The 27,948-nt window shown below is 42.4% G+C and overlaps 1 long non-coding RNA gene across 1 annotated transcript in view; it reads left to right on the forward strand.

Moving 5' to 3' along the window:
* Nucleotides 1–207: 207 nt before the first annotated feature.
* The window catches only part of LOC123376938, a 43,898-nt gene continuing 16,157 nt past the window's right edge, over nt 208–27,948 (forward strand). The window contains exon 1 of the long non-coding RNA XR_006582000.1: nt 208–704. This is a non-coding gene — a long non-coding RNA (uncharacterized LOC123376938). The remainder of the gene's footprint in view (nt 705–27,948) is intronic.

Raw genomic sequence — 27,948 nt, forward strand, 5'->3', positions numbered from 1 at the left:
GATCAAATTACCCCTTAAACTTCTGTTCAATAAGCTTGGGATGGGGCATCTGCCCCACACTAGTCTGTAAGGGGTTAATAGAACCCTAGGGAGACTACACCAAAAGTAACCAATAGGAGAAGGGCTGTAAGGAGCACCAATCAGGGCTTGACAGGCCCATATAAGAAGAGCTGCAGAGCAGAGGAGGTTTCATTGTTCCCTGGAGCTCAAGGAGAAAGGACTGGCTGTCAAGGAGAAAGGACAGGCAGTGGAAGTGCTAGCACTTGGGACAGAGCAGTGCTACTAGCAGGGACCAGGGAAACTACAGAGAGCTCCTATCTCATTGCTAAGACTGGCATGCTCAGGCCCTGAGGTAAGGGCAGAAAAGGTGCTGGGACTGTGGGAAAGTGGTCCAGGGAAACGTATTGAAAGGTTGGAGAGTATGCAGCATATGCCATCTACAGGGTCCCTGGGCTGGGACCTGGAGTAGTGGGTGGGCCTGAGTCCCTCCCTCACCCCCACTTGCCACTGAGGTAGTGGCTGGACAGTTGGACTGTGGTACTGGCCCCCAGAAAGGGGGAGCACAGAGTGTGGCACAGCTGGAGGGCTGTGTCATGAAGAGGATGCCACTGTCTTTGAAGTGATGGCAGGTGAGATGCTATTGGGAGTGAGCATACTGTCCTGCGGAGCTGATCCCCAAGACGACCAGCAGAAGTTTCTAGCAGGTGAGTGGAGTCCTGCCACAAAGCTAAATGGACTGTGCTTCTTGAGTCACTCACTATAAGGAATGTTATCCAGTCCTTCTCATGGTTCGTCTCTGAACCTTCTCCAGTTTTTCAACATCCTTCTTGAATTGTGGGCACCAGAACTGGATACAGTATTCCGGTAGTAGTCCTCACGCCAGTGCCAAATACAGAGGTAATAGAACCTCTCTACTCCTACTCTTTATGCATCTAAGAATAGCATTAGCCCTTCTGGTTACAGTGTCACACTGAAAGCTTGTGTTTTCAGGGATGTGCTCCCTCCTCCTCCCTGACATCTCTGAGGGATTTATTCCCTCCATTCTGAATTACTCTATTTTTTGTAATTGTTGGAAGGTATCACTAGTATAATGGTCTGTGGGCCAAATTCTGGTGCGCTATAAAGGGGTGTAAGTGAGGTCTAACTTAGATCTTTTAGTCTAGACCTGAAAACAGCCCAATCAGGTAAGATTTTTTTGGCTCCCGAGGACAGTGTTATATTGAGGTAGAGGTGTATGTAAACACTGAAGCAGTTTGACAATGCTTATTGCTTCACCCAAAATATAAAAAAAACTGCAAAAAAAATCCTGACTGTTTTCTTAATCAATTGTTCATCATATGATGTGTCCGGTGGGATTACTGTTGGTTTGCAGAGTTAAATAATTGGATTTTAAACTGTATATCGATTATTGTTCCATAATTTAGGTAGTAACTGAAATGTGAAAATAGGTAGACATGAGACACTGCCATTTACATTTACTTGTTTTATAACATGTTGTGAGCTTTATTTGAAGGCTGATTTAAACAGCTTTTCAGAGTCACTAGACTAGTACAAATAGTCTTTTAATGCAGGATTTGGGGATTTTTGGTGGTGAGGTTATGAACTGACCATAGCAGATAAAACATTTCCTATAAATTGGTTTGTATATTTTTAAACAGCAGGCCCCAGAGATTTCAAACACTATTTTTCTCCTAGAATCCTTGTGGAGAAGTAGGATACATATATGGATATTGTACAGTTCTCCATTAGCCCAAGTTTCCATGTAACTGTTATAAAACATGACAGGTTTGTCCAGTTAACCTAAGTCAAGAAAACATGTGTTGTTATGAGCTCGGTGAAACTTTATTATGAGTTAATTAATACCCCAATGAGGTTAACATAACTACATGCATAAACCCCCAACTAAGATAAAAGCTGTGTGTTAACCCCAGAAATTTCTTGTTGAGTGTTATTTTTGGTAGGTGTGTGAGTGTTTGGGTAGAGAGGTCACACGGAAAATGGAAACATGAAAACAGAGGGAGAGGCAGAAGCAAAAAAGTAAGTGGCACAGTGTGATGCTGGAAAAAGTACTTAGAGAGCTTTTGGATGTGGTGTTGGTTAGAAAAGGCATCTCTAAACTAAGAAACCGCTCCTTTTTGTTTTTGGTTCTTCCTGCATTTTAAGGAGTGGGACTTTGTACATTCATTGTAAAGAAGCAAGATAACATCAGAGAAAACACCAGACTCCATCAGTTTCTAGTTCAAATGGAACGTCACCACAGGGCCCAAAATTTGACTAGCCGCTCACATCAAAAATAGGCAACAGTATTAAATGATCCAAGGCTTGATCTTGAGAGGGTTTGAGGAACCTCCTATAAGGTGCTGAATACTGTCCGCTCCTATTGATTTGTTACTGTTGTATCTAGAGGCCCCAGCTGAGATCAGGACCCCATTGTGCTAGGCACTGTACAGGGCCAGCTCCAGCTTTTTTGCTGCCCCAAGCGGCGAAGCAGGGGAAAAAAAAAGATAAAGCTGCGATCGGCGGCGGCTCTACCGTGCCGCTTCGTTCTTCAGCGGCAATTCGGCAGCGGGTCCTTCGCTCCAAGAGGGACTGAGGGACTTGCCGCCGAAGACCCAGACGTGCCACCCCTTTCCATGGCCGCCCCAAGCACCTGCTTCCTTCGCTGGTGCCTGGAGCCGGCCCTGGCCCTGTATAAACATGGTAAGTGAGAGTGCTACCCAGAGGAGGATATGCAGCACTTCACAGGGATGCCCAAAGCCTTGCTGGGTAGGGCCTTTATTGTCTACTTGTTTTTCATCCCAGCTGAACTACAGACTTTGGCCAAGCTTTTCACAAATGACTAGTAAGCTTCCATTTTCAAGTGTCCAAATGGAGATACTGGTAAAGGGACTGATTGTCGCAAAGTGGGTGAACAACACTCTCTAAAAATCAGGTCTCTTTAAGGTCTCTCCAATTGGCCCCCCAGAAATTGAGCCCCCCCATCACTAATCACTTTGTAAAATCTTGGCATTTGCCCCCTTTTTACCTATATTCAGCCAATTGTAGGCAACTGGCCAATTAGAAAAATCTCTTGTTTATAATACAAAGTATATGTGCATGTAGTAGGGAAAATGATCTTATTTACTTGCACTGAGAGAGATGTGGGGTTTTTTTTCCAGCATGACCTTTAGTTTCTGCGCTCATCATTGTGAAAAAGAGCTATCATAGCCTTTTAGTTCCTACCCATACTACAGCAGAAACTCTTAGTACTGACTGTCAAAACCAGTTATTTTTAGCAAGGCTCTAGCATGGTTCCTCTTCAGTGTGGATGGGGAATTTTTTTCTTCAGTGACCCACCCTAGATAAACCCTAGATTGAGCTCCTTAGGTCTCTCACTATATACCATGTTTTCCTTGAATCATTCCCATAGCTCTTTTCTGAACCCTTTCCAATTTTTCCACATTTTTTAAAGGGCAGACACCAGACTTGGACACAATATTCCAATAGGGATTCTCACCAATGTTGTATACAGAGGCAATAAGTTAAATTGTAGATTACCATAACATCTATTTTGCTAACAAACTAAAGATTTAACAAATGTAAATGGTCAGACTGAAGCTTCTCCGTCCAGATGTCATCTGCATTCACTTCAACTGCTAATGAAACTGGACCAAAAAACATTACTATTTTGTTTCTTCAAGAGTTTGGATCTCCCTGATGTAATGGTTATTACATCCTGTTGCTGTTGCTTGTTCCACCTCTTTCCTCAAATCACAGGGCCAAATAATTGCTAATGTTCAGGGTCAAACATTGAGTGTAACAAATGAAAACTCTTCCAGAACTTGCAAAAGAAGAAACAAGTCTTTTTTAATTCTTTAATTTTTTTAATGTAATTTTATAATGACATTTTAGAAATATGTAATGTAGACATGGAAGGGAAATGTCTTTGGATACTGAAGGAGTTCTCTACGGTTGACATCTTTCAGAACTGAGAAGTGGTTAGAGTAGGGCACTAAGGCTACATCTACATTTGGAGCTAGAGGTGTGATTCCCTGTGGACATACTTGTGTAGACACTTTAGCACACTAAACATAGTAGTATAGCTGGCATAGCACAGGCTGTGGCAAGTGGCAGCACAGTCTAGCCATGCCAGGTGCTTACCCACAGAGTTCAGGCAGGTTTGTACTCAGCACAGCTAGCCCTTGCTACTGCAGCTACACTACTCTTTTTAGCCAGCTGACAGCTAGCGTAAATATGTCTATGCAAGCTGGGAATCACATCTCTAGCTCCAAAGGTAGACACAGCCTTAAAATCAGGTTTCTATTCCTGACTCTGCCATTGTCTTGCTCTATGTCCTCTCTTGCAATCTCTGTTTAGCCATTTGTAAAATGGGTCAATAATATCTACCTCACAAGGGTATTATGAGACTTTGTTATTTGTAAAGCACTTTCAGATGCTTGAATTAAAGGCCAACCAATAAGTGCATAGTGCTGCTGTTGTTAGTTATCTATTGGTTGAGATTCTCAGCGCAGGTCTAGTGGTTTCAGACAGTTCTATTGGACAGTTGTGTCTGAATTCTGTGGACTGCCTTGAAAAATCTCCATCTTTGTTTTTAGTTATTATTTATATTAGATAACCTAGTTGGTGCCTCTAGGTACTAAGGTCCCATTGAGCTAAGCAATGTACAACCATGTACTAGTGACATTCTCAAAGAGCTTACATGCTACATAGACAAGACAGACCAAGGGTGGAAGCTCAAATAGTCATGAAGAGGTGAAATGACTTCACCAAGGTCACACAGCAAGTCAGTGGCAATTTTTATTATTATATGATATGGAGATATACCTATCTCATAGTGCTGGAAGGCACCTTGAAAGGTCATTGAGTCCAGTTCCCTGCCTTCACAGCAGGACCAAGTACTGTCCCTGACAGATTTTTGCCCCAGATCCCTAAATGGTCTCCTCAAGGACTGAGCTCACAACCCTGGGTTTAGCAGGCCAATGGTCAAACCACTGAGCTATTCCTCCCCACCCAAGGTATCCTTTATACATCCCACATTTCATGGATCCCACTCCAGTGCACTGTCCAGTGGACCATGCTGCTTTTCAAATAACACTTGAGAAGGTTACATAATGCTATTCTACCATTACTGTTCTGCCATTTTCTGGTTAGTTCCAGTGGACGGCTAATGTACAGAAGTTATGCTGATCAAGAATATTTTTTTTTATTTTTGCTTATTTGTCCTGCCAGGCTCTTAAAAATCTTTATCTCACAAGCCATAGTCTGATTCCCTAGAGCTTCCAGAACTTCCACTGTTTCAGCAAGAAAAAGATCATTTATTTTAGTCATAATGTGTGACTGAGACCAACCCAGAGTGAGATGCAGACTAGGGCTGAACAAGCCATGCTGAGATGTGATGGGCCGTGCCCTGTGAACAGCAGACTTCAATGCTCAATTTGCAGAGTTCAGCACAGGATCAATCCCTGTTAGTTGACGCCTCCATGAAATTATCTCCCCCATATGCCTATCACCCCATCCTCTTCCCAGACCCTCCCTTTCTGAAGGGTAGGTCAGTGTGACACAGAGGCTCCTGGGAAAAGGGTCCCCAGCTCATTGTAAAGCACTCTCACCTCAGACCCGACAAACTCATTACACCAAACACATGCATTGTAGGATATTTATCCACAAAGAGTAACATATAAGGTAGCTCTTAAAAGCTCATAACTTGTCATGATTCAAAATCATTGCAAGATGTATGTACAGGTAACATTTAAGGAGTAATGTAATTATATTGAAAGTATGCTTTATGAACTTGGAGTAAAAGTTAGTCACTGGGGGATATTATGTCTCAGTGATGGCCCATTGAAGCAGAAAGGAGTTGTCACCCCATCATGGTTAGCCAGTGATGTAATGTGAGGTTCAGTTGTTCAGACTTGCTCCATCCTAAGACTTTCAATGGAAAACCATCAGAGTTAACTGCAAACTATCAAAACTACTGGGTGGTATAAAAGGAACATTACAACACACATAGAATTACCTTGCCTATGAATAAAGACAAGACTGTTTCAGTACACAGAGAGGGGAAAGGCACTCTGTATCCTTTCACTGAGGAGGGACACATCTTGGGGAGCAGGGACATTCTCATGAGAAATTGAATCCTGTTTCTTGTGAAGCTAGTCAGCTCTGCAACAGCCTGAACTGGCGGAGAACCTGCTTTATTAAATAGGAAAGGTAACTATGAATAAGTGTAGATCCAGGTTTTGTTTTGTATTGTAACCATTTGTTCTCTCTTGTTTTCAGTTAACTCTCCATTCTTTCTTACAGTAAAACAAAAGTAAGGCTTATTTAAGTGACTCTGAGATTAGTGTTGCTACTGGGGGCCTATTCCATTATGACAAGGGCAATCTCTCCTTTGAAATAACAAAGTTTACATCAGATAGGGCAGAATGATAACACTACCAAAGAAAATTAAAATAATTTATGATATGCAATATATTGGAGGTGATGCTTATGGTGTGTTAGCTCATTCGAGTTATGAATTCCAGAACTGGTTCGTTCCATTTTCCATTTCTCTCACTGCTATTGGTGATGGGATAGAATTCCATTGTCTTCTCTTGTTGGGATAGACTAGGAGGCTGTATTATGTTTGTAAAAGCCATATGCACATCTATTATACTCTGCACTCACAGAAAAGCTTCCCAGCTTTTATGGATCTTTTTCTTTTTCTCATCTTGTTTTGTGTGGTCACAGTACCTGATTATCTTGTTTACACTGGTTTGGTTCAATATTGGTTTTAAGTTTGGACAGCATCCCAGATGCATGTGGTGATGCTACAAAAAGCTAGTACAATAGAAAATTGTGCTCAATACATGCTATGAATAAAGTTATCAGGAAAAGAGTGTCCCAAGCAGTTTTAGAGGCACTGAACACATTGGAATCCTTTATTTTGTATACAGGCTAACAAATAAGAGATGGCTATTAGATTAAATGGATCATTTCCCTCTGTCTACCATAAGGTTTCTGGCAGGGGGAAGCAGTTTCAGTGAAAAGTTACTGACAATTTAGTAGATAAAATAAATCTCTGGTTTCAACCCTCAGAAGACCAAATGGTTGTATTATTCCAACAACAAATTGTCAAATTTTACAGTGTTGGCAAATCTTAATGGTGGGAGTTTTACAAATCTATGAAAAGTGTCATCAGTGGGAAATTTTCAGTGTAAAAATTGCAGGCTCCAGCTGATGCCCTATAAATAGGGTGGCCAGATAGCAAGTGTGAAAAATCAGGGTGGGGGTGGGCGGTAATTGCACCTGTATAAGAAAAAGCCCCAAATATCAGGACTGTCCCTATAAAATAGGGACATCTGGTCACCCTACCTATAAAGGTACTTCATTTTCATTGAACAGCATTGTGCAATACAGTATTGCACTTCCATAGTTCCACTCTTGCAAGGAACACAGTTTTCACTAGTGGTAGTAAAACCAGTGACATGTTGGGTTTTGCAAAACTACAGTGACAGGCATGTATTTCAGTCTGATTTCTGCTCTGTGGTTAGTCACAGTTTTTCCCATGCCTTCCTAAGTTTCTTCCTGAAACATGTAATTTTTGTTATGCATAAAATGTTCCAAGAGAATTTAACACACGTGAAGGTGGGAGGAAATCTGGTCTTGTGGTTAAGTCTGCTGGAGTAGTACTTGAGCTCTGAGTTCAATTCTTGGCTCTGCCTATGTGACCTTCAGCAGGTCACAAGGGTCAAATGTTGAAGCATCAGCACTCACAATAAGGATCAGACATTCAGAATAGTTGGGCACCAAAATAATTGTGGGTGCTGAGCTCCTTTGAAAATCTACAAAGAATCTGGACCATAATAGTGACAATATTCTTCATTTTACCTATGTATAATGCATCTGAATGAGAATACTACATAAGAGACGATAGTAATGTAAATTATTCAACAGACGAATGCAGCATTTAACTCTCGCTGCAAACTGAAACCTTTGCCACATGCTCCTTTTTCGGTTGCAACGTACAACTAGTGATTGTGTGATATGCCAGAAGCGAGGGGGCATGCCTCAGACATAATCCTGCCATCTGAAATGCTTTTCATTTTACTGTGTGTCCCCCACAAAGTACCACAACACCAAACTGTGAAGTACTACAGTAAATCAAATCTATTCTATTATTGACTACTGTCTAATTATTTTGTGAGCCTAACAGTTAGGATCATAATGAGAGACTGAAGAATGGCTAATTTGTGGGCCTAGTTCTGCTATCAGTTATTCTAGTATAAATTTTCAATAATTCCACTGGATTTCTATGTAACTACTCCAGATTTGCATTCGTGTACTCTGAGAGCAGAATCTGTCTTATATTAGTAAACGTGTGTGTATCTAAATCATGAATATATTTTATTCCTCACTTAGCACTCAGTTTTGGCTTTGCCACAAGCCCTGAGCAAAAGGTAGTGCATAGCTGTATTGAACGAGGAGTAGATCAGGAACCAGATTCTGAATCTGAGAGTCACACTCTGGTTCTTGATTTCCCCCTTGCTCCAGGATTGAAGGTTTGGCATGGGCTACTTATCTTTACCTGGCGCTTTGGTTCAGTTGGGCTGGATGGGCTACTGCAGAAGGAGCACAGAGTCAAGGCTCCACGCCTGACCCCTGCCTACCTATTCTGTGCCCACCTGGGTGGGGTAAAAGAGTAGCAGCCCTGCAGAGGCTCATCTTCTGTCCCCTGCAGTGCTGCTAACACTGTGGGTAGCCTACACGAGAGAGTTAGGGGGCTTACTGTGTTCCCTTGCTGTAGGCATGTAAAGAGGGCTTCCCATGGACATCTGAATGGCAGTTGCAGTTGCACATGGATATATTATCCTTTGGTAATAAAGAAGAAGAATTATTCTGGGTTGGACGGCCAGTATTTATTACTTTGCTATATGGATAGTGCCTAGCCATGGCTCGAATGCTTTTAAAATAATTAAAATAAACATAAAATAGCAATAAAATCCAAATAGTATTATGCTTGGACCCCACAACATTTAGGGCTAGATTTTTAAAGATATTTAGGCATCAAACTGCCATTAATTTCATTGCGAGTTAGGGTGCCTAAATATTGTTAAGAATCTGGGCCTTAGGCCAAAAAAATAATTGTGCACAAATTGAGTGCGGGTGAAATATCAAATGTGTGTACATCCTTTCCTATGCTCTGCGACAATTTGCAAGTTAGGTACAATCTTCAAAAGTGCAGAAATTTCCCTCCAGTAAATTTCTTTTTAAAATATTTTTAAACATTAATGTTCCTTGTTGTCTTGTGCTGTAGGTAGTGAAATTCAGACTGACTGGCAGGGAGAAAGCTATCAACTTATATAATGTTTTCATTTTGCATAATACTTTGACAGTGTGGTAAATATATGGGAGAATGCATTACGTTTATTTTCAAATTTAGATGTCTGAAGTTAGGCATGTCGATCCATATTGTTAGTATCATGATTATCAGAGAAGTTGAGCACTCAGAGCTTCTATTGACATCAGGTGACAAACTTCAGGTACTCATGTTTGAAAATTTTGCCCTGAGTATAAGGTGGTATCCAAGCAACCATGCCTAGCTCATGTATATGGCAAAAGAGCTGTTGTGTTTTCATGTCTCGGCCACATAATACTACTGGTAAATTCTTTTCTCTGACCTAGCGTTCTGAGTGCTTTGATAAAAGATGGCTCTCCACATAATATTTGTCTTTATCTGACTGATTGCCACAGGCAATTTCATTTACAGGACTCCAATCACATAAGGAAGATGAGAGATTAACTATCCAAACTGAAAAAAATCCTTTTTTTTTTTTGAGTACCACTCTGATTCATGTGTCTGCAATGTCTCTTAGTGAGCAAAACATTTTATTTCAAAGATACACAAGTTGGTGAGCAAACCTTAGGCTTGAAAGGTTAGTGAGAGAGACCAGCATGATTGCTTTGTTTTTTCTGTCTTCAAAAGACATCTTTTAATGTGTGTAAGTGGTTTATATAGCTAACAGATCACTATTGCAGGAAGTGATGGGTCATTATGCTCATAAGCATAATCGGGGGGGAAGCCACAGTGTGAAAGTTTTCTCTGAAGTTCAGTGTTTGTTTTTTCCTATTATGAGCCCCTGACTAACAAAATTGCTGCTATGACACACACATAGAACTGATTTAGCGCCTGCTGCCTCAGAAGATCCTGCTTGCTTTGTTGTTCTTCTGACTGAATATATGACTGAATTTCCTGAAAGATCATGCTTCTGTGTGTGCCTGATAAGGTATCTGGAAGCTATAAGGTCTTGATTCAAGCTTCAGTGTAGGAATGAAATGCCCGGGACTGGTCATTCAGTTTAACTTACCATTGCTCTATAACCTATCATTCTTTGAATAAGATTTCTGCTTTGTCTATACATTGCTTCTGAGCCATTTGCACTTAGGTGAAGTAAAGCTTTTATAAGACCCAGCTGATGACTTCTGTGATATTGAGTGATACAGGGTAACTGAAATATCTGTCTTGTTGAATCAAATGAATGAAGGATAGGGCATATCTGCTCTGTTATGTTCTAGAATGGGCTACTATTTAGTATTTTCTAGGCAGTTTTCTTCAGGCACAGACCCTTTTCGTTCAGTGGGATACTGCAGCATGTAAAGAGTGTATTTTCTGCCTGGCACTATTACTTTAGAGGCAGATTGCTTAAATTTTCTGTAAATTGCAAAGAATGTTCAGTCTTAGACTAGAAAATCACTAAAATTGCTAGCAATACTTTTTGCTGCAAAAACATTCTGTACTCTGTTCCTCTCATTCACCTTCCAGAAACACATTTGCAAAATGTACAAAACAGGCCACATATTTAAACCAAACACATCTAAATGCTTTTAAAATGTCAGCACATTGTCAGTCAGTATGTTCAGTCAAAGTAGTACTGTTACCCAGAGTCTTAAAACCCAAAGCAGTGGTAACTTAACTATTTCACTCCAGGCAGTGTCAGGAATAAATCAATGGGAACACAGCACTTCTGGATGATAAAAGATTGATACAAATAAGTGTGCTCTTATCTAAAACTATTTGTTAGATTTAAGCAATAGGTTTAGGACATCCCAAATAACTACCTAAAATCTGAGATGGTATTGAGTAATTTAGCAGCAGGTCAACAATGGCTGGTCACTTCCCTGCCGGGGAATAGGGCAGGAAGCTTCAGAAAACTGCTCCGGATACCCTCTATTATCTAATCTTTTTATAACTAGCTTTTACAAAACACAAAAGGCTCATAGTGACCTTACTGAGTCATCACTCCTCCTAACTTCAATAAACTACTTATCAATAAAACATTCTTAACAATCTTAGCCATAATAAGCTTCTATATCAAAGACGCCCAAACTCAAGGTCTCCATCCACTTATTTTCTTTCAGTCTCATAATTTGTTGAGTCTCTTATCCCCTCCCATGCCAATTAACAGAAACCGCAAGCATGCAGATAGTATTTGACCTTGCCTCCAAAAGCCTTGCTTGTCCAAATTAACCCTTAGCTATGTGGTGTTCTGTTTTATTAATTAATGGTGGCTGAATTCACATAATATGGCTGCAATTAGCTTGGTCAAGTTCTGGGGTAACGCTCCTGTCAGTTCTGAGGTAACAGTACCATTACTCTTCTTGGAGTTTAGAACAGACTGAATAACTGACTGAATTCTTTCAGAAAATTGTAGGTAACAATAGTCTGCTTGTGTTCACTGGTACCTTGTTCTCAGTAGATGAAAACAGATGTCTCTGGTTAAATGCACAGCTTCTCTGTCTCTGACTGTGGGCCAATCTGGTATTCTGTGTAGAGTCTAGGTACACAGGCTTGGCATAGCCTTTTTGTGGGGATAAGGAATACAGCAGTGGAGGTGCTCTGCAACCACTAGTCCAGCCTCATTACAGAACCAGCATACTATGTGGTGTGGACCTATATGTGGGACGTGAAATGGCTACTGAAACTGGGTAGATGTAGATACACTTCACACGCTCATATTTCACATCGTTTCACCCTCCCCCACCACAACTGTGAGGTGCAATGAAACCATGTGGATTTGTGTTCCACGGCACCTATATGGACTCCAGGATTCCTGATCCCTTGTGCTAGTACAGCAGAAATGCAGTGGTCTTCTGAACCCATGGGGAAAAGAGGAACCTCCCTCCTCAACAGAGCAGGGAGGCAGGGTGAGTTAGAGGTTGAAGCATGGGGTTAAGAATCAGGAGCCCCAGCTCTGGCACTGGCTCACCATATGATCTCAGGCAGGTTACTTTGCCTTTCTGTGCCCAAGTTTCCCCCATCTGCAAAATTGGAAAAATGATACTTAGTTGCCTTTTGTAAAACACTTTTTGAGAGGCTGAAAAGCATGAGAAGTGCCAAATACAATTGTATAAATGCAATATTGTACTATCACCCTGCATATTTGTCTGATTGAAAACAGAAAGGCCATTGTTCTCATTGAAATATTTCTTGTTTTAGTGAGCTCAGCAATGAGTGTTGAGATTGCTGTGGAAGAGAAGATGGGGGAGGGTCATTGAGTAATCTTATTACTATTTTGAAGTTGTACCTTTCCTAGGAGAAGCAGAAATGGCACAGTGCTGCTGTCATTGTCACCAGACTCCATGGAAGAAGACCTAAAAGACGACTACTGGCTTCTAGAATGTCTCGTTCATCTGCAATGCCAGTGAAAATTACATATCCGCCAAATCAGCTGCAGCATTTACATGAACATCCCAGGCCAGTTGCTCAAGAGTGTGCTCCCTTCGCAGGATTGAGCATGCTGCCTCTGCAGCACTTGCAGCCGCAAAGCGTTTTAGTTCATTCAGTGTAATCAGTTCCTCCAACTGTCTCTGCAACTGAATCATCTGAATGGGTGCTTTGCCCATGTTTTAGTTATGTGATAACCTTATTATCTAGGTAACAGCTTATGCTGTATTTTCTGTTTATATAAGTGCTAACCCTCATGGAGACATTAATGCTTTATGTGCAGGAGAAGGAATTAAAACTGATCGAGAAGGCGAAAGGGAAAGACCACAATCCAGAAGTTTTCTTAGGCTACCTTGCCCTCTACTTAATGCAAAGAAGCAATTATGTCTGACATCTCTGCCGGGGCTGTGTAAAACCTTCTAGGTGTTGACTTGCTGCAGCCATCAAAACAATTTATTGTGCCGAAGTAGTTTGAGAGTTATATGCTTGCTCCTTGCTAGAGTTCTGAGGGCTTGCCTGCCTGTCTACCTCAGGGAGTGGGAGACATCCTTCTTGCTAGAGCTTGGTCTAGTTCCCTATCTTTAAATTACTTTTATTTATTTTTATTTATTTAGCTCTGAGGAGGAAACTTGAAAAGTGAACTTCCTTGGAGTAACTTGGGAGACACATTTGCTGTATGATCATTCTTAAAAATTAACTGTTGATTTACCCTTCAAAACAAAGCAAGATACGTGCTATGAAACAGAAGCAGAAGAGAGTCAAAGAAAAAGACAGACCAGACCACTGCAACCTTTTTATGAGGCCTAACTTGATCACAGTTGGGTCTTCCCACAAGTGTTCTCACACTGTAGGCATACTCATGTTCCATAGCATCAGTTGTCAGAGAGCCTCTGGATTGACAGCTATGGCACTACTGAAGCAGATGGCAGTGAAACTGTGCCAAATCAGAGACTTTCACATACACGTCTTAAACTGGAGACAAATTTGGAGAAAATTGAAGGGTATCTTCTGGCAGTAAAGACAGCAATGAGTCCTGTGGCACCTTATAGACTAACAGACGTATTGGAGCTTGAGCTTTCGTGGGTGAATACCCACTTCGTCGGATGCATGTCCAGACTAACACGGCTACCCCTCTGATACTTCTAGCAGTAAGTGCCTGATGAGATGGAGTAAGAACTTTTCCACCTAGGTGGTTAGAAAGAACAGTGTTTGACAGTGTAAATTTGAGACCTTGTAGAAAATAAAAACGTTAGGACAGTTGGAACTGAGATGGCAGTTGGGATTCAGGATATAATTGAATTACTACTTGAGCCTAACCTCATTCATCACTACAAATGGATAACATCTATCATGGGAAAGAAATATTTAATAATGGGATCTTCAATCTAACAGAGAAAGGTATAACATGATCCAATGGCAGGAAGTTAAAACTAGACAAATTCAGACTGGATATAAGGTGTACATTTTTAACAGTGAGAGTAATTAACCACTGGAGCAATTTATCAAGGGTTGTGTTGGATTCACCATCACTGGGAAATTTAAATCAAGATTGGATGTTTGTCTAAAAGATCTGCTCTTGGAATTATGCTGGGAAAGTTCTATGGCCTGTGTTATACAGGAGGTCAGACTAGAAGATCACAATGGTCCCTTCTGGCTTTAGAATCTGACTCGTGTCCATTAGCATTCTAGTCTTGTAAAGGCTAATACAGAAGGGAAATCCCCAAATTTAGCCAGAGGACACTTGCTATTTATCTTTTTATGAATGAAACTTACACTTAGCTCCTGGGATTTTTCCTTTTGTTCTATTCTTTGATTAAATGAACCAGTTTAACTGTGTATTCTGGTATTTCCAAGTGGCCAAATATCTTAAGCATTTTTTAACTTCACTGATAATTATATCATTATTGACTTTTTAGGGACGATGAGGTGTGTGTGTGTGTGTGTATATACACATAAAACAACACATAAGAAACTATGTTAAAATAATGTTATAGTTGCAAAATAAGCACTTGCAAGTTAGGAAATCTCAGAATTAAGGTTGCCTGTGATTTTTTTTTTTAAAAGGTTTGTAAATTGGCCACATTTAGGCAATTTTTCACAGGAATGGCAAAAGGTATATCCCTGAAACCAAAGCAACCCTCAGTGAAATTTTAAGTCCACAGTCTAAACATGGAGATGCTAAACTCAACAAAACCATTGTAAGAATTTTTTTTAGTATGAGCAAAACAATGTGGTTTTTGCTAATCTCGTTCTCGTGAACAGCGGAACAATTTTTGTTGAAACTTCCAGAATATTTCAGCTTCAGGCAGGTAGTATGGAAAAGTTCAGCTTAAATGATTACATTTTGGCAAAGTTATTAGCAATTGAAAACAGGGTCTTATAGGGGAGGTGTTTGGCAACCTTAACTATAACCAGCTCCACTGATTTTTATTTTTATATAAGTGTGTTTCTGGTACATGAATTTATATGGTCATAATGATGATTCCTCCTCTCATCTATAACTTCATTGAATCTACGTGCAGGTAAATCCAATGGAGACACATGAATGATGAGCATGGCCCATAAATCTTGAAATACACTATCTGTGTGGTTTCTGGGTTTGTTTCCCCTTCTTCCCCATTTCTAATTTTTTTTTGCTACCAAGACATTACATGAGGAGTTCTGCTTTCTGAAAACTTGGTTAAAAATGTTTATAAATTAAAAGTCTTTATACTTAGTGAACATAAATCTGGTACAGCAAAACAAAACACCCTTTTGCCATGCAATCTATCAATGTGTGGAATTAGGGAGGGATCCAAGAATGTCTGAGCCAACTATAAATTATGTCCAAATAATAAGGTAATGTTTCCAACCTAAATACCGTATTTGCTTCCAAATACCCAATTTCTTCCCCATGTGCACACAGCCTAATCAGTCATGCTGTACACTCAGGAGTTCTCAAAGGCTGGTGTGGTAGGAGCTGCTAGAATAGCAACACAGAGCATCAGGACTGGAATAGCCTCTGCGGCTTGTTCCTATCCCATATTGTACAGAGTCAGCTGGCAGATCAGATTTATCACCTGGCTCTGTCCAGCCCCAAATCTTTGATGTACAGGAAACCCCCAGGACTCTGAAATTCTTGTAAAGGTTTATAACTTGGCCAAATTTGGGTGAATTTTCACAGGAATGAGGCTTTATGGCCTAGAAGTGATGAGTACCTCTTGTGCAAACTTTCCATATTCTCACTCCCTCTTCTGCAGTGTAGAATGGCTCTGACTACAGCTGGGCAAAAAAGGTTTAGACAAAATTTTTCCTTGAATACAGATTTGAGTAAACCAAAATATTTCATGAATTCATGTAATTGTTTCAGTCCAAAAACACAAACAAAAGTATTGAAAAAATTTGTTTTGACTTTTTTAAAATGAAACATTGAAATTTCTCAAATTGAAATGACTTTTCATTTAGAAGTTTACTTTAATATATTTTAAAAATAATTAGTTTTAAAAGCTCTAAAACTAAATGAAATGAGAGAACTGTTGGACAGCAAGCTCTAGCAAAAGTAAAAAAAAAACAGACTTTGTTCAGGTCAAACAAAACATTTTGTTCCACCTGAAATTAAATTTGTTCCTAATTTTTAGTTTACCAAATATTTTCATTTCAGACCAACCTGAAATACATCTTCTTTTTGGATTTTCTGGTATGGCCAGTGAACAGAAAAATCAGTAATTCTAGTTGTGACCATACCCTGTTTGTTTTTTATTGCCTGGGTGTGGTATGGAAAATGTTATGACCATGTTAAAGAATCATGCTTCAACTTGGGTAGATATAAAAATGATTCCAGGGATGGTTTGACCAATGCTTTATCCTCATTATAAAACAGTTAAGAGACAGTATTCATTTGAAAATTGGAGCTGTGTTTGAAAACAGGTTAAGGGATAACTTGGTTTAATCTGTAACATTAACAGGTCCTTAGTCCCTGTCTGCCCTGTTGCTGCCACCCATGGAGCTGCACCAGTGGTGAACTACCCATCAATTTTTTCCCTAGGATACTTAAGGCCTTCTGTCACTTTCTCCTAATGGTATTTTTTTTTAAAAGGCAAGTTGAAATGAATTCCAAGATTAAGTGCTTCAATTTGTGAAAGGTTTTGAGTGGCTTTTTTTCTTGGTAAAGTGCTTTGTGGGTCAGACTGGATGATGAGGTCACAACAGATGACCAAGTGGTCTTTTCTCACCCTACTGTCACTGGTTGGGTCATTACACCAATTGAATCTATTTCCCTATGTTAAGTTCTCCTCACACCTTCTATGGGCCATCTTAATTATCACTTCAAAAAGTTTTTTTTCCTCCTGCTAACGATAGCTCATCTCAATTGATTAGACTCTGCCTGTTGGTATGCATACTTCCACCTTTTCATGTTCTCTGTATGTATAAATATCTCCTGTCTGTGTGTTCCATTCTATGCATCCGAAGAAGTGAGCTTTAGCTCACGAAAGCTCATGCTACAATAAATTTGTTAGTCTTTAAGGTGCCACAAGTACTCCTGTTCTATCTCCAGCTCAGGTTCAGGAGACAGCAAGTCTGGGGGGACGGGAACTTCCAGCTATTTCTTTGCCAAAAGGTAAATTTCTCACTCTCACCCTTTTTCCTGCCAAAGAATAGCTTCTTAACAAGGTGACAGTCCATTTAATTTTGTTGCCACCTTTCTGAGGCATCAGTTTGCCTTTTGTCTCTAAGGAACTGGCTTGTGCCTGCTTTTCTAAACTTGGAGCACGTCTCAGCAATGTCAGACAGATAGACATTTTTCTTTTTTATTAATTAAATATTTCATTTAAAAAATGTCTAAATAAAACTTTCTCATTTGTTTTGTTGTGACCCTAAGATGCTGGTGTAAACTACAAATGATCACCAACATACTATTTTAAAATTGATGCTTGTTTGCCGTGGTAATAGCTGCATTCATGAGCAGTACTATGGATGTCAAAATACACTTCTTGGGAACTGCATGTTCTTATGAAAGCTATTTTATTTAAGCAATAACTTCCAGGCATATTAGAAATATGAGGTAGCAACCAAGTACTGCATGCTGAGTATATACAGAGGACATACACCAAGATGTTTATTCACAGCACTGCAGGGCCTGCTCCTGCTGAGTTTACAGTGTGGCTAGAAGCAGTATTATTTATAGTCAAAGCTGAATTTTTACTGAGGACAAACATGTTTGAGAGGGATTCAATGTGTCTTTTAAAATGCTGCCATATTTACACAGCAAACATTACAAAAAGACAAGCTTTTGTATATATTGTACAGGCATTAATGCGTTTAGCGACTTAATTCATCATCTTTCTTGGCTGATTAGCTCTTCATGGTTGTAATTTTGTATATTTTTGGGGAGAATAAGATGTACTATCTGTAGGATTAAACCTCTTTTCGGGTATTGGTTGATTTTCTTTTTCTTAAGAATATTTTGAAATCTTCTGAGTGGGACAATGGACTAAATCCAAGGTCCACAATCAGGGCCGGCTCCAGACCCCAGCGCGGCAAGCACGCGCGTGGGGCGGCATTTGCCGGCAGGGGCGGCAGGCGGGTCTGGCGGACCTCCCGCAGTCATGCCTGCGGAAGCTCCACCGGAGCCGCGGGAGCAGCGGACCTGCCGCAGGCATGACTGCGGAGGGGGCGCTCGTCCCGCGGCTCGGGTGGACCTCCCGCAGGCATGACTGCGGACGGCTCGCTGGTCGCGTGGCTCGGCTAGACCTCCCGCAGGCACGGCTGCGGAAGCTCCACTGGAGCTGCGGGACCAGCGAACTCTCCGCAGCTGCGGGAGGTCCAGCCGAGCGACCAGCGGACCCTCCGCAGTCATGCCCGGGGGAGGTCCGCTGTTCCTGGGGTTCCGGTGCACCTCTCGCGCATGACTGCTTGGGGCGGCCAAATTCGTAGAGCCGCCCCTGTCCACAATACACTTGGTGTAACGTAGCCATACATCTTCACTACTCATTCCTTTAATGTCTATCACAGAGACACTCAGATTGAGGCTCATGAGCCGCAAATGGCTCTTTAATGTGTCTCCTGCGGCTCTTTGCAGCACAATATTAAAACTGTGTGTGATTTAATTATTAACCATTCGGGATGATTTTACTATGTTATTAACCAATTATATTGGGGGGGGGAGGGAGATGGTTCAGTTTGTGACTCCCAGCCTGGATCCCAAGCCTGCAAATGCCTGCTAATAAGCATTAGAGAGACAATGTGGGTGAGGTAATATCTTTTACTGGACCAATTTCTGTTGATGAGAGAGAGAGAAGCTTTCGAGACACACACAGAGCTCTTCTTCAGGTCTGGGAAAGGTACTCAAAGCATCACAGAATGCAAAGTGGACCAGATCGTTTAGCATAAGTAGTTAGCATGTATTGTAAGAGACCATTCAAGGCAGAGTGGCCTATTAATACCTAAGCAATCATAGGACAAAAAGAGGGGGTTAATGGGTTACTGATTTGTTGTTCTAAGCCATAAATCTGCTCCAAGCATAGTATTTACTTGCATTGACTTCACTAAGGTCCCAATGCTGCAAAGGGCAGGATCGCTTGACTTGTGCCGCTCCCATTCACGTCCTTGAGTACTCCAAATTGACAGATAATTTACCCACAGATTTATTTGGATTCAGGCAAAAATGTGAACAATATCTTCATTGTAGGGACTTTTTTCAGCATTGAAATGAATTGGTAGGTAAGTATCCTTCCTTTGGGGGTCACTTTTTGAGAACGATCACATTTTTAAGCCCTGTCTACATTTGGTTTTCAAAATCAAGATTCTAATTCTTTTCAGTCATCCAGTGTATGCAGGGGCCTGGAGAAGATCTAGGTAAAGGCCAGACTGTGATACTGGCAGCCAAATTGAATAGTCCCATTGGAGTCAATTGTAGTAAATGCTAATGATGATGCAGAATGAGGGAGCTACATTCTAGCCTTTAATGAGGAAATGTTCTAGTCTGAGCACACTTTCTCAAAACCAATGCAGTATTTAGTGCTGGATCTATATGTATGATAAAATTATTTCCATTTTTCTGTTATGCCGTATTCTTTATTTAAAATGGAAGTTTCACCTATCTTGATTAGCTCATATTTAATAAAAGACTTTATTCACGGATACAAGAAGGTCTTGCATGTAAAGTATTCAAAACTGCTAAAACACTTTTTGTACACATAAAAGGTGATGTATTGCCACAAAAATCAGTGTGATTTTATATTTTTACTAAGTTATTTGGTAAGCAGTGATCTAAAGGAGCCACATCAATGTAGCTATGTTTTCTTATAGCTGACTTTTAGCATTAGCTCCTTGAACGTGAATAAGGTTGGGCAATGTATCAGAAGTTTAATCTGGGTGGAGTTAAAAATGTGAATCCACAGACTTCTGTGTTTTTTCTTTGCCAGCAGAAAAATTTGCTTAGTCAGTTCTCTCTCTTCTTCCCCCCCCACACCCCCAAGCTCCTCTCTCTTCAACTGATAGCAGTATCCTGTGTGCTTTGTCTATTCGCCTCAATATGAGCACTGTTTACTGAAATGTCATGTTTAATTGTAAATGATAACATTGCATGCATGGGAAGCGGAGACTAGAAAGTAGTTCCTTTGACCTTTATTATTTCAGCTGCCTAGACCAGTTTAAGCTGCAGTCTGAAATAGCTGCATTTTCTGGGTCTGGACCATTAATAAAGGACCAGTTTTTGCACACTGATAGATGCACAATATCCTTTGATTGCTACTGACTGTGAAGGGAACTAAAGGCAGAATACTCACATTTATCTCAGGGTGGAGCTCAGAAGACACCAATACTCAGGCTGGGAACAAGCTCCTGGGTGCCAAAAAAAGAGGGAATAATCTGTAGATGGTGTTTTTAAATACTATACAAATCTTCAGTCTCACACCCATGTACTTAACAAAATTGGGCAGAATCCTGGCTCTATTGAAGCAACAGGAGTTTTGCCATTGACTTAAAAGGGCCAATATCTCACCCAGGGGATTTAAGTTTTACCTCCATGCATTTAAAAATACTCCATAAAACTAGTTTCCTGGGTTTCAATGCAGTTTTAAAGTCACACTGTCAGTGTGACGGAGTAGCTAGCTGTTCCCTTAAGGGCAGTGCTGCCTAATGGTCTGTTCACCCTGCCATGGCTCTTTAAGAACTGAAATGTCTGATTATAGATACAAGGATCTGGAAGATATTAGGAGAGAGGAAGCAGTCCAGTAAGAAGTGTTTGCGAGAAAATCCCATTACTGTTTCTTTAAGGACCAAGGATTAGAGAGCCTAGTAAAGAGGGGAGGGCAAGTCTCCCCTCTCACCCAAACAACTGGGGATGAACTGGGAGAAGGGACCAGCATAAATGCTGTCTTCTCCCTAATAACAAGGAAGACACCAGCAGGGAGAAGGTTGTTAAACCCTGTGAGCCTGAGGGCTGAGTAGGGGCAGCTGAGGCAGAAACTGGCTAAAGTACTTCACTGGGGTGGCTTGAAGCCCAACTCCAGGAGGGGAGCTGGAGACTCCTGGTAAGGAGAGGGACAATAGTGTCTTCAATTATTCAGCTCCAGCAGTGTGGCTGGGGCTCCTGCCATCAGGAGAGAGACAGACTACTGAGAAATAACTTTGAGGGGCCTGAGAACAGAGCTTGGGGGCAGGTTTCAGGAGAGCCATGAAAAGCTAGAAGCACCTTTTCTTTATTTGGAACTTTTTGTTGATCCTTTTGGGGTTGGCTTGTTACAAAACCTTATACAAGAAGGTGTCAAGAAGGCCTGAAGTGGAGTTATGGGCTTCCTGAGAAGGAAAACTGAGGCAGGGAATATCTGCAGTGCCACACTAAGCCCATAGGGGACACTACAGGGCAGGCATGCCCTATGACACTAAGGGTATGGCTACACTTGCAGCTGTACAGCGCTGGGAGTTAAACCTGTCTTCGTACAGCTGAGTAGGGAAAGTGCTGCAGTCTGTCCACACTGACAGCTACCAGCGCACTGTTGTGGCCACATTTGCGGCATTGGGAGTGGTGCATTATGGGCAGCTATCTCAGCGTTCAAGTGGCTGCAATGTGCTTTTCAAAAGGGGAGGTGGGGTGGAGTGTGACAGGGAGCGTGGGGGAGACAGAGTGGATTTTTGGAGCCGACGCTGTGTCAGCTTCCTGCCTTGCAAGTTCCGACCCCTCCCCACCCCTCTCTCATTCACTGAAAGCAAACAGCTGGTTTTTGTCACACAGACCAGATAAGCAGCCATGCCGAAATGGACCCCCCCCCCTCCCTCCCTCCTGCCCAACGAGCTGCTTCTCTCCTCAAGCTCCCTCCCTCCCCCTCTCTTCAAGCAAATACTATCTGTAGGCATTCCAAAGGGAGCCCCCCTGCCTGCCTCTGCTCATTCACAGCAAGTAGTAGCTGTGGCTTTTTTTTTTTTTTTTTTGATAAGCAGCTCCGGGAGCCCCCAGTTCACAACAAAACAAACAGGGGCATCACAACAAAATACAGAGTAATCTCTACTTAAAAGGATTATGGGAAGCTTCCGGAGGTCAGTTACAGTGTACTAAGATTATTCCCTATTTACACTGGCACCCCATTGCTGCAGCAGCAGCGCTATACTCTTTATTCCTCTCGTGGAGGTGGAGTACAAGCAGCGCTGTAGCCACGGAGATACAGCGCTGTATGTGCCTTGCTAGTGTGGATGGGGAGTGAGTTACAGTGCTATAAAGCCACTAACAGCATTGTAACTCTCAAGTGTAGCCAAGGCCTGAGAGAGTAGTGCTAAAGCAGAATTGATAGTTATTCACAACAAACATATATTATTTCTAGTAATATCATGTATTTTTAAAGGTTTAGAAATGTGATATTAACAGAGTTTGTGGGGGAGGGAGAATCCAAAACTAATTTTTAAAAAACTTTGAAGTTTCCTTTTTATTTTAATTTCAAAATGTTTGAAATGGAACCACTTGAAAATTATTTTTTTTTAAAAATCCTTTTCCCCCAAATACTTTCCCCCATAAACTTTATTGAAATGATTGACAATTTTAGTTCACCAAAAGCTGTGGGGTGGGGTTTGTTTTTGTTTGTTTTTTAGTAATAAGATTTAAAAAACCTGGAAATCCTGGTTGCTGGTGAACAAAACACTTTGATAAATGTTTGATCATTTTACATCTTAAAAAATGCAATAAAAGCCACAAGCCTTTTTTTCTTAGTAAACAAACTCAATAGTGTGTCAATTTTTTTGTATAAAACATCATTTTAGGGGGAAAAGAAGACCTTGCTTAAATGAAAGGTTTCGTTTGAAAATGTGTGACCAGCTCTAAATCTCTCACCACTTAGCTGGCTGTAAAATGATGTGCTCCCCTTGAAATGTAATGTGCTGCAATTGGCTGTGAATGATCTCAGAACTCTTGCATGTCTAGCCATGATGGCTGGGAATGCGGCATAGGGGATGCTTTCAATTCCACAGGGACTGCTATTGATTATTATAATCATTTTAGCTTTATATCTATAGCTGTAGCAGTGTACTAGTTGCTTTAAAGGGATGTAATGCAGAATGCAACACCCACAATTGTCTTGCTTTTAGCCTTTTGGTGGCTGGCTGTGGTGTGGCACTGCAGCCAAAAAGGATGCTGTTACCTGCATTCCTAGCGGTAGGGTGAAGGCTGTCTCTGTGCAAGCTGGTAAGTGGGAGGAAGTGGAAAATATGTGGCAAACCCAGCTCACACATCTGTGTCCATAGAAAAGCCCTGGTAGCAGAATCCGTACAGGTTTGCCACGTGGGGTGCAGTTTGGATTTAAACAGCTGTGTAGGAGGTGCACAGCTTCTCTATGGGAGTTCCTTGTGTAGCAAAGCACAGGTGTTAGATCCTTGGCCTCCCTAGCTACCTGCTAGAGTGGGTGGATCCTTCAGTCCTGCACTTGCCCCCACAAGGCAGAAGCATGTTGGGGCTGATGTAACCAAAGCAAAATGCAGCTGTCTTTCCATGTCCATAGTTGGAGGAGTCTTTCCCCAGCTTTACCCACTGGAGATGTCCAGTGCCCAGCACAATAGCTCGGTTGGGAGCTATCCTTGATTTTGACCTTATATTTGGGGAAAATGCCTGGGGGAAAGGGAGGGGTTAAAGAAACAACCCAGTCAATCTGGCTTTGATAGCTCAGTTCCTGCTTTGGAGAGGGGAGTTCCTCCCTGGCAGAATGCCCAGCAGGGGGTCTAGCGGAGTCAGGGAGTGAGGCCTTTAGACACAAGAAAACATGTTTTGGAAAATTCTTCAAGTGTTTTGTTTCCCTGTCATTCTGTGGGTGGGTGTGTAGATTCTGCTGGTGTAGAGGCAAATTCTAGGTCTTTTCAGCTTTTGCTTCTTTTACCACTATCTTCTGTTCATAGCTGTTTTGGGGAGAAAAAACAAAAGGAAGCTTTCCCGCTATCTATTCCACAGAGGAAAAAGTCAAGGACATGTTGTACTAAACAAATGTTGGATGGGGGGGAGGGTGGAATTTTGTATTTCTAAAGAAGGTGGATATCTTCCCTTCCTCAGCAAAACGAAAAACTCCTTATCTGTGAAGGCTGCTACCCTTTTTCACCTGAGTAGCTAGCTGAATTCAGGGTGTTGTGGGTTTTGCCAATGAGAAGGAGAAGTTGATCATATTTGGGTATTTCTTTGATGTAATTGTTTTTTTTATTTACAAAGAATGTACAGAATACAGGAGGAACCAAACAGGAGAGAGGCTTGGAATTGTAAGCAAAAAAACTCCTTTTACGAACACCAGACCCAGAAGCCTCCTCTCTAGCTTCTCTCAAGGTTACATACAGTGCTTGTCCAGGCTGTTTTCTCCTTTTCTGTGCTCACACACGTAGTATGTATGTCTGCACTACACAGACTACAGCAGCATAGCTGTCTACACTGCGGGAAGGGGTTTTACTCAGAGGAGAAAGTGAGCTGGTACGGGCCAGGACTCTGTACCAGTAAGAACCTGCACCGACCCATACTCTGCCCCTTTTGCCTCCCCTGTTGGGGCCCCTGCTGTTATGGTCTGTACTGGCAGGGCCGTCAACACAGGGGGGGAGAGGGGGAGGGGCAGCAATGTTAAAGCGCTGCTGTGGCAAAAGACCCTGCAGTGCTTTAATGTCCCTGCCCCTTCCTCCCCCTCCCCCTTCGTCCCGGCCACTGACTGGCGGGGGGGGGGGGGGCAAAGGGAGCAGCCGCCCTGGGGCTGGTGATTTAAAAGGGCCCAGAGCTCTGGATGCCGAAGCCGCTACTGCAGCAGTGGCGTCCGGCACTCCAGGCCCTTTAAATCAATACGGGAGTCCCGGGCAGCGTGGGCTAAGGGCTGGCTGGGGGATGCTGACCCCCCGCCCCGCCCCTTCTGCCCAAGGCCCCACTCCTTCTGGGGGCCAGAGCCCCCCCCATACTGGTAAGTGTCCTCAGTTACTTTCACCCCTGGTTTTACTGTAGGTGTAGGAACACCACCTCTCTGAGTGATGGTAACTACATCGATGGAACCAGTCTTCCATCGGAAGGGTGGGTGGTGCATCTGGTCTGGTCTACACCGGGGGTTAGGTTGGCATAGTTTTCACACCACTGACCGACATAAGTACGCAGCCTCAAGTTTCAGTGTAGACTAGGTCAGATGCATGGGTGGCAGGTTTGTAGAAATTTTGATGGTACCCAGAACCTGCCCCCGCCCAAACTCCACCCCCCCAAAACTCCGCCCCCCACCTACCCAAGACTCTGGGAGGGAGTTTGGGTGGGGGAGGAGGTCTGGGGTGCTGAAGGAGTGCAGGGTGCAGGCTCTGGGAGTTTGGGGATGGAAGGGGGTATGGAGGGAGGGAGTGCAGGCTCTGGGAGGGAGTTTGGGGGAGGGAGGGGGTGCAAGGATGGGGCTGGGGATCAGAGGTTTGAGGTTTGGGAGGGGGCCCAGGGCTATGGCAGAGGGTTGGGGTGAGGGCTGTGGGGTGGGGCTGGGGATGAGGGGTTAATGATGCAAGAGGAGGCTCAGGATTGGAGCAGATGGTTAGGGTGTGGGGTGATGAGGGCTCTGGCTGGGAACGAGGGGATTGGGGTGTGGGAGAGGCTCAGGGACAGGGTAGGGGTGTAGGGGGTGAAGGCTCTGTCTGGGGCTGGAGATGAGGGGTTTGTGGTGTTGGAGGGGGATCAGGGCTGGGGCAGAGGGTTGGGGTGTGGGAGGATCAGGGCTCTGGCTGGGACTGGGGATAAATGTGGTGTTGGAAGGGCTCAGGGCTAGGGTAGATGGTTGAGGGTGCAGTGGGGGGGTGAAAGCTCTGACTGGGGGTGTGGGCTCTGGGGTGGGGCAGGGCTGGGGATGACTGGGGTGCAGGGTGCTGCTCTAGGACAGGGGCCAGAGAGGAGGACTCCCGCCAGCCTTTTCCCTGCCGGCAGCAGCGAGCTCTGGGGGAGGAACCCCCCTCTTTCCCATCCTCCCAGCAGCACACTCACCCCCACCACTATCCCTGCATGTGCTCCTAGGGCCCCTCTCAGGTCCAGGGGTGGAAACCCAGGCCCAAACATTGGTGAAGCTGGGCCCCTGGGCTCTGAATATTGCTGGTGCCCCGGGCACCACGTGGATATATAACTCTCCACCCATGGTCAGATGCACCACCCCCTCTTCTGATCAAACGATTTCCAGCAAACCCCGCTGCCTAAGTCACTCAACTTTCTCAGCAGCCTTGCATCTGCCTCTTATTTCTGCTTTTAAAAAAAATGTACTTGTGGTTTGGGTTTGGAGACTGCTGTTACGTCAGTCACTTCTATCATTCATCCTGAATGAAAGCCAGCAGTTTTGCCTAACCCTTAACAAGAAGGTTTAACCCACCCCACAACATGATCAATGATAAAATGTTTGGTTTTGAGTGTCTTTGACTTCTTATTAGGAAGTGGGTAAAGAGAAATTATAATAGCAATACATAGATTTAGAAGCATAAATTGATGTTTGAATCTTTAGTATAATTTAGCTGTTCCATATTTTCAATACTTTTTCCATTCCTTCTTTTAAAGTCAGAATTAGTGTACACTTTTAGGGGAAATGGATTATACATGAGTCAGTGCATGAGAAAGTATTCTCCTTTATTGGCTGGAATAGGCTAAGCTGCTTTAACTGGCTGGTTAATTTTCATAGGTTTGAAATGTACCTGATTGTTTTTATTAGGTACTGATAATTTGTTTAAAAGTAGCTTGGCAGAGTTAGTGCTTGTTGCATTAATTGATTGGTGGGAAGCTTTACTGCTGCTTGTGTTCCCATTGATTCCTGCTATTTTTAATTTCAAGTGCTTCATTTGTAAAGGATTGTCTACGCTGGCAACGCTAAAGCACAGCCCTCCCAGCGGTCTTGGATCTTGGAAATGCTCTCTTGATATACGCTACTAGAGAGAGAAGTATTAATACCATTGTACAAGATACTAGTAAGACTTTATTTGGAATAGTGCGTACAATGCTGGTCACCCATGTTCAAGAACGGGGAATTGAAACTGAAATAGGCGCAAAGAAGAGCTGCTAGGATGATCAGGAAAACCGAGGGCCTATGTTCTGAAAGATGTTTGTTTAGTCTAGCAAAAAGAAGGCTGTCTAAAAATACATTCAGGGAATAAATATCAAGGAACGTGAAAAGCTATTTAAGCAAAAGGACAATGTTGGCACAAGAAGAAATGAATATAAACTGGCCAGGAACAAATTCATGCTGGAAATTAGAAGGTTTCTAACCATCAGATGGGTGAGGTTCTGGAACAGCCTCCCAATAGAAGTTGTGGGGAAACAACTTAAATTTGTCCATCTGTCTCAAAACTATGTGATGAAGTTGCTTGTGATGGTAGGGGTTAGGGCTCAGCAGCCCTGGGTCTCCCTCCTGGTTTATGTTGTATGTTCCTAAAAGCTGTAAGCACTTGCATTCAGGTTGGCTTCATTGACCAGTCAGTATCTAGGACCCATTGAAGTCCATGGAAGTTTTGCTGTTTTCCTAGCTCAATGGTAAAATTCTCATTGACTTCAATAGAGCCAGGATTTCTTCGTGTGTGAGTAAATACACTTTCTGAATTGACCTAAAGTTCAGAGGGTTCTTTGTTGTTCCTTCTCTGTTTCAGAGCTGTCATCAAGAATTCTTATGACAACACTTTCTTGATTTTTGTTGTTGTTTGTTTGTTTGTTTGTTACCTAGCATTAAAAACAAAGTCAAAGTGACATTTCTAGGTGCTCTTAAAAATATCTGTAGTATTCACTGCAGTAACTGTGGATTTCAATTACATTCATAATGATAGTGCATGCC

The sequence above is a fragment of the Mauremys mutica genome, chromosome 9 (genome assembly GCF_020497125.1).
Source record: "Mauremys mutica isolate MM-2020 ecotype Southern chromosome 9, ASM2049712v1, whole genome shotgun sequence".
In the NCBI taxonomy this organism is placed as follows: Eukaryota; Metazoa; Chordata; order Testudines; family Geoemydidae; genus Mauremys; species Mauremys mutica.